General features: G+C 40.9%; 1 protein-coding gene across 1 annotated transcript in view; it reads left to right on the forward strand.

Annotated features, from left to right (window-relative positions):
• Positions 1–9,629: 9,629 nt before the first annotated feature.
• Positions 9,630–15,162, forward strand: part of RGL1 (ral guanine nucleotide dissociation stimulator like 1) — a 284,890-nt gene continuing 279,357 nt past the window's right edge. The window contains exon 1 of the mRNA XM_069074410.1: positions 9,630–9,775. The gene's annotated coding sequence lies outside the window, so the exon portion shown is untranslated. The remainder of the gene's footprint in view (positions 9,776–15,162) is intronic.

Here is a 15,162-nt window from a genome sequence, read left to right on the forward strand (position 1 = left end):
TGATAGTCCATTACGTTTTTCTTTATATTGAGCTCATATATTTCTTTGAATCTATTTCTTTGAATAGTACTAGTTCTGCCCTCTGAGGCTAATCAAAGGAAATCTAATGTTTCCTCAATACCACTACCATAGTTATCTGATTCCTCCTGAGTAATCTTTTCTTTATGTATAACATTCATAGCCTTTCAAGTGATCCTTATTTTATCATGGTTTCAAGTCAAATTGGTCAGCTACCTTTAGCTGTATTCCAGCTTGTAAATGTCCTTCTGAATGTGTTATCCTCAACGGAACAGAATGCTCTAGATATCTAACTGGGGCAGAGTATAAGGAACTTATAATTTACTCATTCTGAATACTCTGCCTTTTTTGAGGTATTTTATATTTTCTATTTCTATAATTTAATTTTTGAAATTTAAGTCAGCAAATATTTATTAAGTATGTACTATGTGTCAAACACTGTGCTAAGCGCTGGAAATACAAAGAAAGGCAAAAGACAGCCTACCTACAAAGAACTCACAGTCTAATGGGGGAAGACAAAATGCAAGCAACTATGTAAAACCAAGAAATGCACAAGATAAATTTAAAATAATCTCAAAGGAAAAGTATTAGCACTAAGGGGACTGAAAAAGATTGTGTGCAAAAGGTAAGATTTCGGCTGAGACTTGAAGAAAGCCAGAAAGCAGAAAAGAAGAGGGGGAGAGTTTTGGGTGGGAGGAGGAGGGAAAGGGGAAAGTTGACCAGTGAAAATGCCCTGAGTTGGGAGATGTTTTGTGCAAAGAACAGCAAGAACACCAGTGTCACTTGTTAAAATATAAGTGAAGGGAACAAAGTGTAAGAAGACTGGATGCCAGGTTATGAAGGGCTTTAAAAGCCAAACAAAGAATATAGTTGATCTTAGAGGCAATATGGAGACACTGGAGTTATTGAATAGAGGAGTGACATGGTCAGACACTTGAACTTTGATAGCTGAGTGGAGGATGGATTGAAATAGACAGAAACTTGAGACAAGGAGACCAGCTAAAGGCCAACCAAATGGCAATAGTCCAGGTGTGAGTAATGGAGGTGGGGGCAGCTAGGTGGTGCAGTGGATAGAACGCCAGCCCTGGAGTCAGGAGGACCTGATTTTAAATTCTGCTTCAGACACTAGCTATGTGACCGTGAGCAAGTCACCTAACCCCTTTTGCCTCAGTTTCTTCATCTGTAAAATGAGCTGGAGAAAGAGATGGCAAACCACTCTAATATCTTTGCCAAGAAAACCTCACATGGGGTCATGAAGAGTTGGACACAACTGAAACACTATAACAGCAACAACAAGGAAATGGGGGCCAGCATCAGGGTGGTGGCAGTGCCAGAGGAGGGAATAGATAGGAGAGATATTGCAAAAGTAGAATTGATATGCCTTAGCAAGAAATTGCATATGGGAGAGGAGACAAGAGAATGAGGTGTTGACCCTAGGTTGGGAGTCTTGTTGACTAGGAGAATGGTAGTGTTTTCTGTTATAGAGTTAGACAACATAACTTCATAAATTATTTAAATTACTCTTTTGTAATCATTCCTATTGGGTAATCCAAATAAATGAAAATGATACTGTAGCAGGGGTGGGGAATCTATGGCCTCAAGGCCACATGTGGCCTTGTAGGTCCTTGGATATGGCCTTTTGACTGAGTCCAAGTTTTACAGAACAAATTCTTTTATTAGGGGGACTTATTCTGTGAAGTTTGGATTCAGTCAAAGGGCCACACTTGAGGACCTAGTAGACCACATGTAACCTCGAGGTTGCACATTCCCCAACCCTGGTATAGGGTTTTGCTGTATTTTGGCAGTGGTCACTTGACATTTCCTCCAGTGTTGCATTAAGCAGAAGATGAAAGACAAGTAGGGCCATTGAATCCTGCCTATTGTGGACACTGCTCTTTATAAAGTTATCCCTAAACTCATCTCTCTTCTCTTCTGTGCAGAGGAATGAGATAAGATCCACCCAGAGTAAGTGTAAGCAGGTGGATTCATCAATCTTGCATTCACCAAGTTTTTATATAAGTAGTACCCATTATAATAACAATAATTAATATATAATACTTTAAAATTTGCAAGTTACTTTGCATATGTTATCTCACTTGATCTTCATAATAACAATACCACCCAACAGGGAGAGGTGAGTTTTGTGTACTTGGAACTGATTTGAGTATTCAGACTTGAAGTGTAATCATCAGGTGTTCAGTGTTAACTTGGGAAGAGGTCTGGAGTTGGGCACCTGAGTGATCTATTCTTGGACTTATGTTATTTAGCGATTTTAATCAGTGACTTACCTGATGTCCTTATCAGATTTGCAAATGACACAAAGCTGAAAGGGGGATAGCTTTGGGATCCAAAAAGATCTTCATAGCCCAAGAACTTGGGGCCAAATCTATTAAGATTAAATATAATTAGAATAAAATAAAGTCATATACTTGTACATTAAAAAAGTTAAATTTACAAGTATAGCTATGGGTGTGCAACATTTTATGTGGAAATATTTGGGGTCTTTAGTGGACTACAAATCAAATGACCATCTGAAACCTAATGAAATCTTCAGCTGTATTGAGAAGCTTTGTGTCCAGAGAACTACATGTGCTTCAGTAATGTCATCGAACAATTTCCTGCATGGTACGAATGACCCTGGGTTTTTTTACAGCCATGCCAGCAGAACACCAGCATTACAAGATCCTGCCAAAGTGTGAAGGCTGTGACTATAGATTTGATAAATTGTTCCAGGATTGGCATAGCTATTTTATTTTTATTTTCTAATTTTTTTTTTTTGCTTTTTTGGAGGGCAGTTGGGGTTAAATGACTTGCCCAAAGTCACACGACTAGTAAATGTGTCAAGTGTCTGAGGCCAGACTTGAACTCAGTTTCTCCTGACTCCAGGGCCGGTGCTGTGCCACCTAGCCGCCCTTGGCTTAGCTATTTTAGAAGCTTATCACAAGGTTGACTGCCATTTACTAAAATGTAAAGTGGCTCTGGTCTGTATTGGTGAAGGAAATACCCCCCACACAAGCAATTACACTTAAATTTTGAAGTGTCCAGAGCAAGGAAGGTTGATGGTCATGCTGTTTACTGCCTTAGTCAGACCTCATTGGAAGTGTCATGCCCAATTTGAAGCAGCCTATTTTAAGAAGGACAGTAGCAAGGAAGTGCCCACCCAGAGAATTGTGACCAGGTTGGTTAGGAGTCTGGCAACAATATTATGCAAGGATCAGTTGAAACTGGGGGATGCTTCACCTTGAGAAAAGGGGATTTAATGATACCATAACCACCATCCTAAACTATGTGATAAACTATTATATAAATGAAGAATTAGCTTCCTTCCATTTGACACTGAAGGAATAATGGATGGAAGGTACAGAAATGACAGCTTTGACTTGATATAAGAAAGAACTTTCTCATTATTAGAGCTATCAAACGTGAAAGGATGGTTTGGGGATGGGGGAAGTTTCTTTTAAATATGGAATCTATATAACCAATTAAATTCAATTTGATGAATATTCATTAAGCACAAGGCAGTTTGGGGAGAGAGGATAAGTTACAACTGGTAGAGGCAGAAGATCCAAGATGAGCCTTGAAAGAATCTGTGGAGTCTGAGAAGGGAAGGGAAGGAGGGAGGCCCTGCCAGGCCTGATGGGGAGCGGGAGCGTTGAGTTTATGAAACAGCTTACAGCTTACAGTTTGGCTGGAATGTAGTGTGAGTGAGGGGGAGTAATAGGAGATGTCTGGAAGGATGCTGGTGATTCTGTGAAGGTAGAATCCAGCTTGGCTGGGAAGTGGTCAGCCTGGAAGAGAGGAACTTGCCAACTGGTCGGATGTGGCGTCTGAGGGTGAGAGAAGACTCAATGATGACTGTTTGGAGTCTAGGTGACCTGGGAGTAGTGGTGTCAAGAGAAGGAAAGTCGCATGGAGGGATGGGTTTTGAGGAGAAGATGATTTGCTTCGTTTTGGATCTGTGTTTGTGGTGCCAGTGGAGTACCCAGGTAGAGTGAGCCCATTGATGAGTTCAGTGAGTTCAATGATGTTCAAGAACTATGACAGAATAGAACCGAATATACAGATTTGTGAGTCATCTACTTTGAGGTGATTATTGGAGCTATAGGAGCGGCTTGTTAAGTCTAATAGAGACAGAAGAGGGTGGGCCCAGGGTAGAACTGTGGGGCCCAAGAGAAGGACTGTGAACAGCAAAGGAGGCCAGAAGCAGTAGCCAGACAGGTAGATAGAGAACCAGGAGAGAAAAGTGTCACAGAAGCCAAGGGAGGAGAAAATATTCAGAAAGTGGGGGGTGACCTAGGGTGTCAACTGATAACAGAACTATTGGAGAAATATCAAAGATGACAACTGAAAAAAAGGACATTGTTTTTGATGATTAGGAAGTCACTGGTGACCTTGGAAAGAGCATCTCAGAAGAACAGTGAGGTTTGAAGCCAAATTGCATAGGAATGTGTGGGTGGTAAGGAACCTTTTAGAGTTTTGTGCTTAGGAGCACAAATTGTAACATTTGACTAGGCCTAAGTGATCATGTAGTCATTGGAAACGAAATTCATGATTAAATGACAAATGGCTGAGAAATGATCAACAATCGCATTTCCTAGTTTGTGTGGGAATGTGTGGATTCCAAAGAGACAATTATAGATAGATACATGTATTACGAAACACAGTCACAGAGTGTGTTGGGCTAACATAAGTTATTAGGCTGAAAAGCAACTCCTTTGATTCTTGGGGCCCACAGAGAAGGCAACCTGAGCGTTCATTCTTTGTATGTTGCTGACGGTTAGAGGAGTAGAGGGAAGATACATTCACTTTGTAGTTTAACCTTATGACATTGTCCACTAGGTCTCCCTTTAATATTTTCTAGAATTACTGTTAACACTATTCATTATTCTCAAGTATGATTCTAGGTCACCAAAACAGGGCTACTTTGAGTTGAAAGGAAGGAAATTGAAGCAGGGAAGTGAAAGGCTGATCTGGCTCTGCCCCATTTATATTGGGACGGAGGGGCAGCTGGACTGAAACAAGACCAAGGTATCTCTGTCAGGTAAGGCTACACTTGTGAGGTCGAGCCCAGCCAATTATTGTTCCATACTCCATAGGGGATTAGAGTTCTGAACAGGAGATTTAGGTTGAGTTGAGGCCACATTCAGAGTGTCAGGTTCAGTTCGGAGCTACCCAAATCACCCTGGAAGCAGATATGAAAGTAACCTTGTTCTTTTATGGATTTTTGGAGCTGAGCATAACCTAGGTCCAAATTGGATCTCCCAAGGTTGCTTGGGATTAGAAAAGACCACTTCTGGGGTTAAACACATCTCAGATTTGTCCAGAGCTGGACCAGCCTCTAAAAGAATGTCTGTTGGACTGGTGGTTGGGGGGGGGGCGTAGAAAAGGGGTAGTACACCTCTGGTTCCTTCTTCAAATGTGGAGAGCTTGGTGGTAGCCTCCCTTGCTTCTGGCTTGTCTGATTAAATATTGCTGTGGTCATTTACCCAGGGAAAAAAAGGTGATTTCTGTGTAAGGGACTATAGGATAGTAGTATTTTTTTCTGGGAAGGAAAAGGTTATTGTTTCCAAGAACAGCAGCTGCTCAAGTTTTTAGATGAAGTGGCCCCTGGGAAAGTGTGGTGTGGCAGGTTGCCATCCTCCCAGCTGGAGGGCAATGATGCACATGCCAAGGCCAGGGGTTCAGAGCTGACTTCTTGCAAGAGTGCTCTGAGGATGGAGTCTGATTTTGTTTTGGGCTTAGCAGAGACCAGATTGAAGTTCCTAAGCCATCTTCTCCATACTGAGGACAACTAGACATTTCTTTTTCTTCCACCTTCCCTCTGGTTTATTCTGGATTTTCAGTTACAAAACTCTGAGACAACTCAAGTTCCTGACATTTGCTAGCCTGACCCACAACACTTGCTGGCCGTCACTGCAGCCTAAGGATTTGTCTTTTAGCCACTTTGAAAATGTGTTCTGGTCTATTGCTGGCAACCTGTGTCATGGGAGTGGATCTTTGGAGTTGGAGTTCAAATTCAAGTTCACCAAAGATCGGCAATCAAGTCTGCAAACCTGGATACCTCTGGGACTACTGTTCCTGACACAGTTACATGCAAGGCCAGAACTGCAGCTAAACTCAGGAGAGAGATTTGGAAAAGGAGGGAGTCCCATTTTGGAGACTTGTCTCAGACCCAGAAATTCTTGGCAGCAACTCCACTAGGGCTGTGGATTTGAGGAAAGCAGGCTTGTGAGATTTCCCCTTCTCCCAGCTTGCAGTCTGGCTGAGAGCACAGTAAGAGCAGCCTTTCCCCCCAAGGTCTTGGTATTTCTGCAGCTGTTTTCAGCCAGGCCTCAAAAACAAAAAAAGCAAAGAAGGCCATAGAATCTCAAGTATCCAAGTTTCAATCCCCCAAGCTCTTGGATGATCTAAGTGGAAAAAAGTCATGGCCAAATAAAAGAGAAGGTGTGTGTGACATGTTCCATGTGGAAGGCTGCTCCTTCAGATATGATATCATACTGATGGCCCTTTCAGGCTGCAGGCTTTGTGCAGCTCTTTTCATTGCAAGTGTAATAAGATGTCTTTAAAAGACCCACACATGTTGTACTTCTCATTCTTTGTTAGCCAAGATTTTTTTTTCATTATTCTAGGTACTCTTTGTCCCATATGTCTGAGTTAAATATCTGTCTAGGTCAGTGAACATTTCAAAACCTGAAAAAGAATTGGTTCTAGTTGGTCCCAGGAAAGGAACTAAGGAGCTTATTTATATCAGTGCCTTGAACGAGAGTTATTCTAGATGTCAGTATTTCTAATAAGGCCTTTTACATTTACAAGCACTCTACAAACATTTATTAATGAAGGCTTCCAGAACCCTTTTGAGCAGGGGTGAATTGGTAAATGTTTAACAACCAGCTTTCTGGGTAGGAGGTGAGAATGGGGGTTGGGAAATATGCCCACAACACACTCTTAAGTTTAATATACATTACTAACATTTTCTCCATAACTTTCATGAGTCTAGACAATCAAACCAATAAACTAAGCCCTGATTTGTTGTATTTGCTGATTTCCGAGGTGTAAATGTGCATACTGAAAATTTGACTATTGATTCACAAGAACCAATTCAATCAGGCTTCAGCATATCCTTCCCGCCCCCTGCTGTGGAGGTAACTAAATATTATCACCCCTACTATGCTGAGGAAGAAGAGGTTATACCAGCAGCTCACTGGGTTATGTTCTCAAATGATACTAGTGTAATCTGCATAGTACAACATAGTCACACATAGCTTTGCATACAGTTACTGCCTTTTATCCTCACAACAACCCTGTGAGCTATCAAGCATGAAAGGATCATCTCTGTTTACAGATGAGAAAATGGAGTATCCAGAGAAGTAAATGACTTGCCCAAGGTCACATAGCTACTAATGACAGATTTTGGATTCAAACTCAGACTTTCTGACTCCCAATCCAGTGTCCTTTCTGTGACATCATGTTGCCTCTCAAGACCCATTCTAAAGCTGAACACAAGGTGTACTTTGTCAGTGGCAAGCTTCCCCATGACTCAGACTCTGCATGAGTGCATGTGAAAATGTCAGAATCAATTAAAGTGGATGGATTTGGCTTTCTGGTGCTAAGGTGCATTCACTTATGGATGGATCATCTGTTAAGTGCCCATTTCCAAATGGTTGGAAAATACTCCTAGTTCTGGACACCATGTTTTAGGAAAGATACCCTGATACCCTGGTGAGCCTACATAGAAGGGTGACCAAGATGTTGAAGGGCCATATGAGGGACAGTTGAAGGGACTGGGAATGCCTTGAGGTAGTTAAAGGGCTGTCATGGAGAGAAGGGATCCCCTTTTTTGTTTTGCCTCTGAGGGCAGAACCAAGAACGACACCAGGTGGAAGCTTCAGAGAGGCAGATTTCAGTTTGATTTAAGGAATGTGTTCCTAAAACATCACCCCCATCCCAAAGTGGAATGGGCCACCTCAGAGGTCACGTCTCTTCTCAGGCGGTCTTCAGAAAGTGTTGAATGAGCACATGTTGGGGAGGTTATGGAGGAGGGGATTTTCATTCAGGTTATGAGTTGGACTAGATGGCCTGGAGCTTCCTTCCCATCTTGAGATTCTGTGATTGTGATCCTTATCTTTATCCTCCATACAAATGAAAGATGGCAGCATTTGTCCATGTCTCATTAAAATCAGCTAAAGTACCTGCAGATGGTTAGCTTGGAGAAGAGAAGACTCTGGGAGGACACAATAGGTGTTCATGTATCCGAAGGACTTCCATATGGAAGAGGCACGTAGAAGAAGGCCCCAGAGGCCCAGACGGGGTGCAATGGGTGGAAGCAGCAAAGAAGCAAATTTAGGGAGAACCTCTTAGCAATTAAAACCAGAATGGTTTGACTCAGAAGGTGGGTAGGGTATCTCTCAATGGAAGGCTTCAAAAAAGGGCTTAGATGACCATTTTTCAGGTGTGTTGGAGCTTGGATTTTGTGTGTGTGTGTCTGGGAGTTGGGCCAGTTGACTGCAGAAATCCCTTTTAAGTCTGAAAAAATATCTGTAAAGTCAGTCCTAGACTCAGAATTTTTGAGTTCTAAGTAAATACCAAGGCAGGTGATGGGGGCACAGACAATTTGTCTACAAAGATTGAAAGTATTCAAGTTCGATATATAATCCAGAAAATAGAGCAACATTGAATCTATTTCTTTGTAAATAAAAAAAACCCTATTGTGCTAAAAGCAAAGCAGGTGAAGGAAAGTTATCTGAAATAAATTGTAAGCTTAGTGTTATATCTCTCTGTCTGCCAGTCCTAGGCAGGTGATCCCCTCAGTGTGGAGTAAGCTATTGAGAAACTGTAAGAGGAGAGTGGTGCCAGGTATTGTCAGGGTAACGGGAGCTCCCCAGTCTGGGAGGAAGAGTAAGGGGAAGGGCTCCCCAGGGATTATGATTTTCTCTTGTTCTTCCAAAATACCTTTATGTACAGGAATCCGAAGATGAATTCACATGGAGATCTCACTAACCTTAACTAAGTGCTTATACAATGGCTAGGGTGCAACGTGAATAAAATCCATTTTATAGATGACAATAATAATTCACATTCATGTACCACTGTGGGACAGTAATAATAATAATGTTGCATTTATGTAGTGCTTTCAGCCCTTTGGGGGGCGATGAGGCTAGCACAAATGAAAGGAATAAATATTTGAGACTGTGTGTGCCTGTGCACACTTTGTGTATGTATGGACTGAATTATTAGGTTCATATAATGAGTCTCTGTGATCTTGCATATATATGTCACCTCAGTTTTCCCAGAGTAATGTGGGTTCACCTAACAAAAGTGTTGTGAGGATTAAACAAGCACCAGCTATTTTAACAGGCACATTTGAAGTGCTATAGAAATGTGGACAATTCTTGGATACAGCTACCCCATGGTGAGGAAGGCTGGGGCTGGGGGCTGGGGACTGGGGCTGGGGCTGGGGGCTGGGGCTGTGGCTGGGGCTGGGGGCTAGGGGCGGTCCTTTCTTAGGCCACAGGAACTTTTCCAGGCAGTTGCAGTTTCTTGGCAGCAGTTGGTCTAGGAGGGGCCTTGTCGTCAGGCAGCGCTGACAGACACTGCACAGAGCTCCTTGAGGAAGGGCTGACTGACACGCAGTGATTATTTTATCATTGTAAAGTTGCCGTGCGAGGCCCCCGGCAGCGGGAGTAGTCCACTTGACAGCTTGCCATTGTAAACTCTGACGGGAGGGAGACGTCAGTGCGCAGTAAAGGCAGCCGTGGTTGTAAGTGGTTCGGTTTTAGTTTAGCTGAGATTGTTACTGCTGGTGATTTAATGGAGTCACCTTGATGCTGGGTCCTGTGTGTGTGTGTGCATGAACTGCTGCGTGTATGAGTGCACGTGTACGCCCACCTACTGTGCGCAGGGACGGGAGGGCTTTGGTGGATAGACACTCAGGGACTGCATTCGCCTTTAGAATTCTGAGGCTTGATGTTACTCAAGTTCATTCCAGCCGCCATGACCTTTCTTTTTCTTTTTGGTGACAAGGAAGGTGGGGGGCAGTGGGCTCAAAGTAAAGGCCTTGCTCATTCAATGGTTTAGGAGCCAAGAACCGTGTACATTGGTTTTGGGAAGCAGTAATTTGTCCTGAAGCAGAAAGGTGCGAAACCAACAGGAAGCCAAGTTATCAAATGCTAGGGTTAAGAAACCCTTTCGGATCCTACCTCTGAAAATTACTAAAGGGCAATAGGTGCAGGACCGGGAAGAAAGGAAGCTAGCGCTAAAAAATCAGGTGTGGTTAATTAAGAATTGGCCCAGTTACAACACCATCATCTACTATCAATCAGGTGCTGCATCTTCCTTTCCCAATAATATGACAAGATTTCATTAAAAATTTTTCAGTCAATGTCCACTAATCATATTGGTCTGCAGTGTTCGTTCTGTATCTGATCTTTGATTTAAAGATCAGGACTATATTTGTCTCATAAATTCTGGCAGGTTCTTTCTTTCTCAATTTTTGAGAATAATTTGGGAAATATGGGTACCGACTGTTCTTTAAAAGTTTGATAGAATTCTCCTATGAATTCATCAGGACCAGGAGTTTTTTCTTTGATAGTTCCTATACTACTACATCCATTTTCATTTTCTGAGATCAGTTTATTTGAAATCTTTACCTGGTCTTCTGATAGTCTGGGTATCTTTCTCAATAAAATGACTAGTTGATAAAGAATAAAAGTTTTCTTTAAGTCTATTATGGATGCACAAGGAAAACATCCGTGACTTTTGATTAAAAAAAGACATGTTCAGAAGATGGAAGCTAGAACAGGTAATGGAGAATGAATATAACATAATGTCCTCATAGTACTATGAGAAGAGTGCTTGGAGTGCTAAAACTCATAGTGAATTGAGGCTGGCAAGAAAAGGCAAGGATACACAGTGAATAGAGCACCGACCCTGGAGTCGGGAGGACCTGAGTTCAAATCCTGCCTCAGACACTTGACACACTTGCTAGCTGTGTGACTTTGGGCAAGTCACTTAACCCCAACTGCCCCCCCCCCCCCCCAAAAAAAAAGAACAAAGAAAAGTTAAGGATAACCACACAGGGGATAGAGATGATCACAAATGATGAAAAACAATTTTGAGTACATAAAACTAAAAAAAATTTTTCTTCACAAACAGATCCAATGTGACCAAGATTAGAAGGGAAATAGTTAAATGGGGGAAGCGGTGAATCTCTTCAAGTTTCTCTGTTAAAGGTTTTATCTCTAACATATATAGCATGTCCCAAAAGTCTTAGTGCAGCTTTAAGCTTTAATACTTTCAAGAGTATAAATACAATAAGCTTACCAAGTTTGATTATTTAAATTTCCTTTTTATTTAGTTTTGTAAATTTTGCATAATTTTTAATTTAAGCAAGATCTGGGACCATATCATGCATGTGTGTGAGTTTTTGGATGCCACTTTCTCAGACTGTTACATTGATATAAGAGATCTTTTTTCTTGGCTCTCTCAATCACCTTATCCAATTCCACTAGGTTCTTTCTTGTGGGGTCACATCAGAATAGTCATATTTATGTCAAAACCTTGTTCTTTGAATGATCTCAAGGCTAGGATTACAAATGTAATCCTTACATGGGTGGGGAACCTGGGGCTTCAAGGCCACATGTAGGCCTCTGGGTCCATATGTATGGCCCTTTGATAGAATCCCTTTGTTCTGTGAAGTTTGGATTCCGTCAAAGGGCCACACTTGAGGACCCAGAGAGCTATGTTTGACCTCTAAGCTGCAGGTTCCCCACCCCTGTAGCTGAGCAATAACTGATAAAACTTTTTACAAAGTTCACAACATGGCAGTTATATTGAATTTTAGCAAAACAACAATATTTTAAAATTTAAGTAAGACTTTCAAAAAATTTTGAGTAAGTTTGTACCATTTATACTTTAAAAGTTATTAAAGCTTTAAAATGCTCTAAGACTTCTGGGACACCTTGTATAAGAAACTGATTCAAATTTACAAGAATAAGAGCCATTCTCTAAATGATAAATGGAAAACAACTTCAAAAGACTTAAGAACTCTGATCACAACTGATTCTAGAGGACCAGTGATGAATGCTACCTCTGCCTGACAGAGAAGTAATAACTATACAGAATGAGACACATTTTTGGACATAGCCAATATGGGAATTTGTTTGCTTGACTATGCCAATTTGTTTCAAAAGTTTTGTTTTTCAGTAGATGTGAAAAGATTAAAAAATAAATGCTTCTTATTTGAAAAAAAAAGACTAAAAAAAGAAAACAGGTGTTTTTCTTTAAAGCTATATTAGGGGAAAGGAGACAAGCAAAGAAAAGATAGGACTCCATCCTGGGTGATAACTATCATCAGTGGTAACTGATGATAGAGAGAAAGCAGAATTGTTCAAGTTTTGTTTTGTGTGTTTTCTCTATCAAGAAGATTCTTTGAACTGGAAAAGATAGAACAAACTTGTCTAATAGGGAAATTGAGACTCAATATAGATAAGTAAAAATATCATAAGAAATTACCTAATTGGCTTTGCTGAGTTTAAATTGTCTGACCAAATAAACTGTTCTTGGGTACATAAGAACTGGCAGATGTGATTCTTTTTTAAAAAATTTATTTACTTTTAGTGTAAAATAATTCAGTTCCACAATCTCTTGAGTTTCAAATTTTCTCCTCCTCCCTATCCTCCTCCCTCTCCCCCCACCATGGTGGCATGCAATCAAATATAGGATCTACAAATACCTTCACATTAAACATTAGTCAGGTTATAAAGGAGGATTATAACCAGTAAACAGTGAGACAGAGGAAAACGGAAAAAAAAAGAGAGAGAACAAGTAGTTTGCTTCAGTCTGCATTCAGATTCTGTAGTTCTTTCTCTGGATATGGATATCTCTTTCCATCATGAGTCTTTTGGAGTTGTCTTATAACCTTGCATTACTGAAAGGAGTCCAGTCTATCAAAGTTAATCATCACACATATGTTGTGTCTGTAATTGTGTACAAATTTCTCCTGGTTCTGGCAGATGTGATTCTTCAGTCAATGCATTGATTTCATGGAGAACTTGAGAGGAACAGAGGTTTGGAGAAGGGCAAAGGTTGTACTAATCTTCAAAAAAACAGAAGTGGATGAAACTGACAAATAATAGGCCAGTGATATTGACCCTGGAAAAATTGGAAGTGAATTCCCATGCTGTTATCATTAGTTTTAACAGTGACTTGGATAAAGGCATGGATGTAATGCTTATCAGATTTGCAGATGAAACAGATCTAGGAGAAATAATGAACGTACTGGTTGACAGTGTAAGGATCCAAAAAGTCTTAATAGGTTAGAATATTGAACTAAATTTATTAAGATGAAAATTCATCAACATAATATTGTGAGATTGAAAATTTAAGTCTAGGTACAAGATGGGACAGGTGTGGCTTGATATTAACTTGTCTAACCTGCCCCCCCCCCCCAACACATATACACACATTTAGAGGTTTTAGTGAATTACAAGATCAATCTTAGGCAACAATATAATATAGTCAAAAATGCTAATGTGTAATCTTAGACTGAATTACATCCCCCCAGACCACCAGTCCTGCTTCCAGATCAGCCCTCAAAGCCATTGTTATCTTGTGAACTTGACTGTAGAGAAAGAACCAGAAATCCCCACTAACTGCCAATCAGCTGTTACCCATGGAGCAGGCAAGTTATCTCAGATGAAGGGGGAGGGAACCCCTAAGGAGGGACAGGAGGAAGCATATAGCAGGCAAGTCAAACTACAAGGAGCATGGTGACTACTATCTCCCCTCAGATCCTGATGGAAACAACCCAGGGCCATGGATCCAGATACCTTGGGAATAGTGATGCTTCCCACCTATCACCAATAGGCATCATCTTGAGAAGTAACTTGGTGGAGAAGTAGCCTAGGAAAAACTCCTGCAGGTGCTGTGGCCACAGGTGGGTTTGAAGATCCAGAAAAAATTGTTCCTGCTTACCGAAGTCCTTGGTGCTTTGGGCTCTTCAGAATTCGGCATGGTTCAGTATTGGAAACTGACATGATTTTATTGGTGGAAATGACATCAAGAAAAGATTGGCTTTGCTGCTGCACCCTAAGAATCATGGGACCTTTCTACCTGACTTGTAGATGAAATTTCCTTGGTGTTTTCTCTCCCATTAGAGTGGGAGCCACTTGAGAAAAAGGACTGTCTTCCCTTTCGGTTTGTATCTGTAGCACTTAGCACTGTGTTTTTCACATAGTGAGTTCTTAGTAAGTCCTTTATTCATGCATTCTTCCTGAAACACTCACTGGTCAGATTTGTTAGAATTTATATGTTATGTTTTGGGAACAACATTTTAAGAAGGACATTAATAAATTGGAGCACCTCTAGAGGAGGACCAACAAAAATATTAAGGGCCCCAAATCCATAAACAAGTGGAAGACCTGGGCTATTTTTAACCTACAGGAGACATTTAGAGGAGGCTTAATAGCTATGTTCAAGTATTCGAAGGCCTATTACTCAGAAGAGTGAAGAAAACATTTTAACTTGGCCCCCGAGGGTCCTTAGAGGTCAGAACTAAGAACAATGAGTAAAAGTTTAAAAAGCAAATTTAGGCCTGATGTAATGAAAAGCTTTCTGATCATTAAATTTATCCAAAAGTGGGATGGGAACTACCTCTAGGGGCACCGAGGGCTGCATCTTGTCAAATATGTTATAAAAAGGCTCCTTTTTAAAAGCATGGTTGGACTGGATAACTATTGAGAAATCTTCTAGTTCTGAAATTCTGTGATTCTTTGTTAATATTTTATTTGTTTGGAAATATGAGTGGCACTATAATCTCATGCCTAGACTATTGAAATAGCCTTCTGGTTGGTCTCCTTGCCTCAAATCTTTCTGCACTTCATTCTCTCTTCCAGTCAGATTGATCTTCTTAAAGTACTGAGAGAAATGATTATGAAATACCAGTTATTGGGGAGATCCAGTTTTTTTTTTTTTTCCCAAATTTCCTATCTCCTTATTCCCTATTGGATCAAGGCTGCATCTGAAGGACATTGCTGATAATGAGATTGGATTAACTTTCTCTCCAATCTATTTCAGACCCCACCCAAGTGGGGAAGCCCATTGTAGTCTACTCAGGCTGTGGTGTGTGTGTGTGGGGGGGGGGGGGGG

This window comes from Petaurus breviceps, unplaced genomic scaffold (genome assembly GCF_028583685.1).
Source record: "Petaurus breviceps papuanus isolate PSGF00001 unplaced genomic scaffold, PetGlider_PUasm1.0 90895, whole genome shotgun sequence".
Classification (NCBI taxonomy): domain Eukaryota; kingdom Metazoa; phylum Chordata; class Mammalia; order Diprotodontia; family Petauridae; genus Petaurus; species Petaurus breviceps.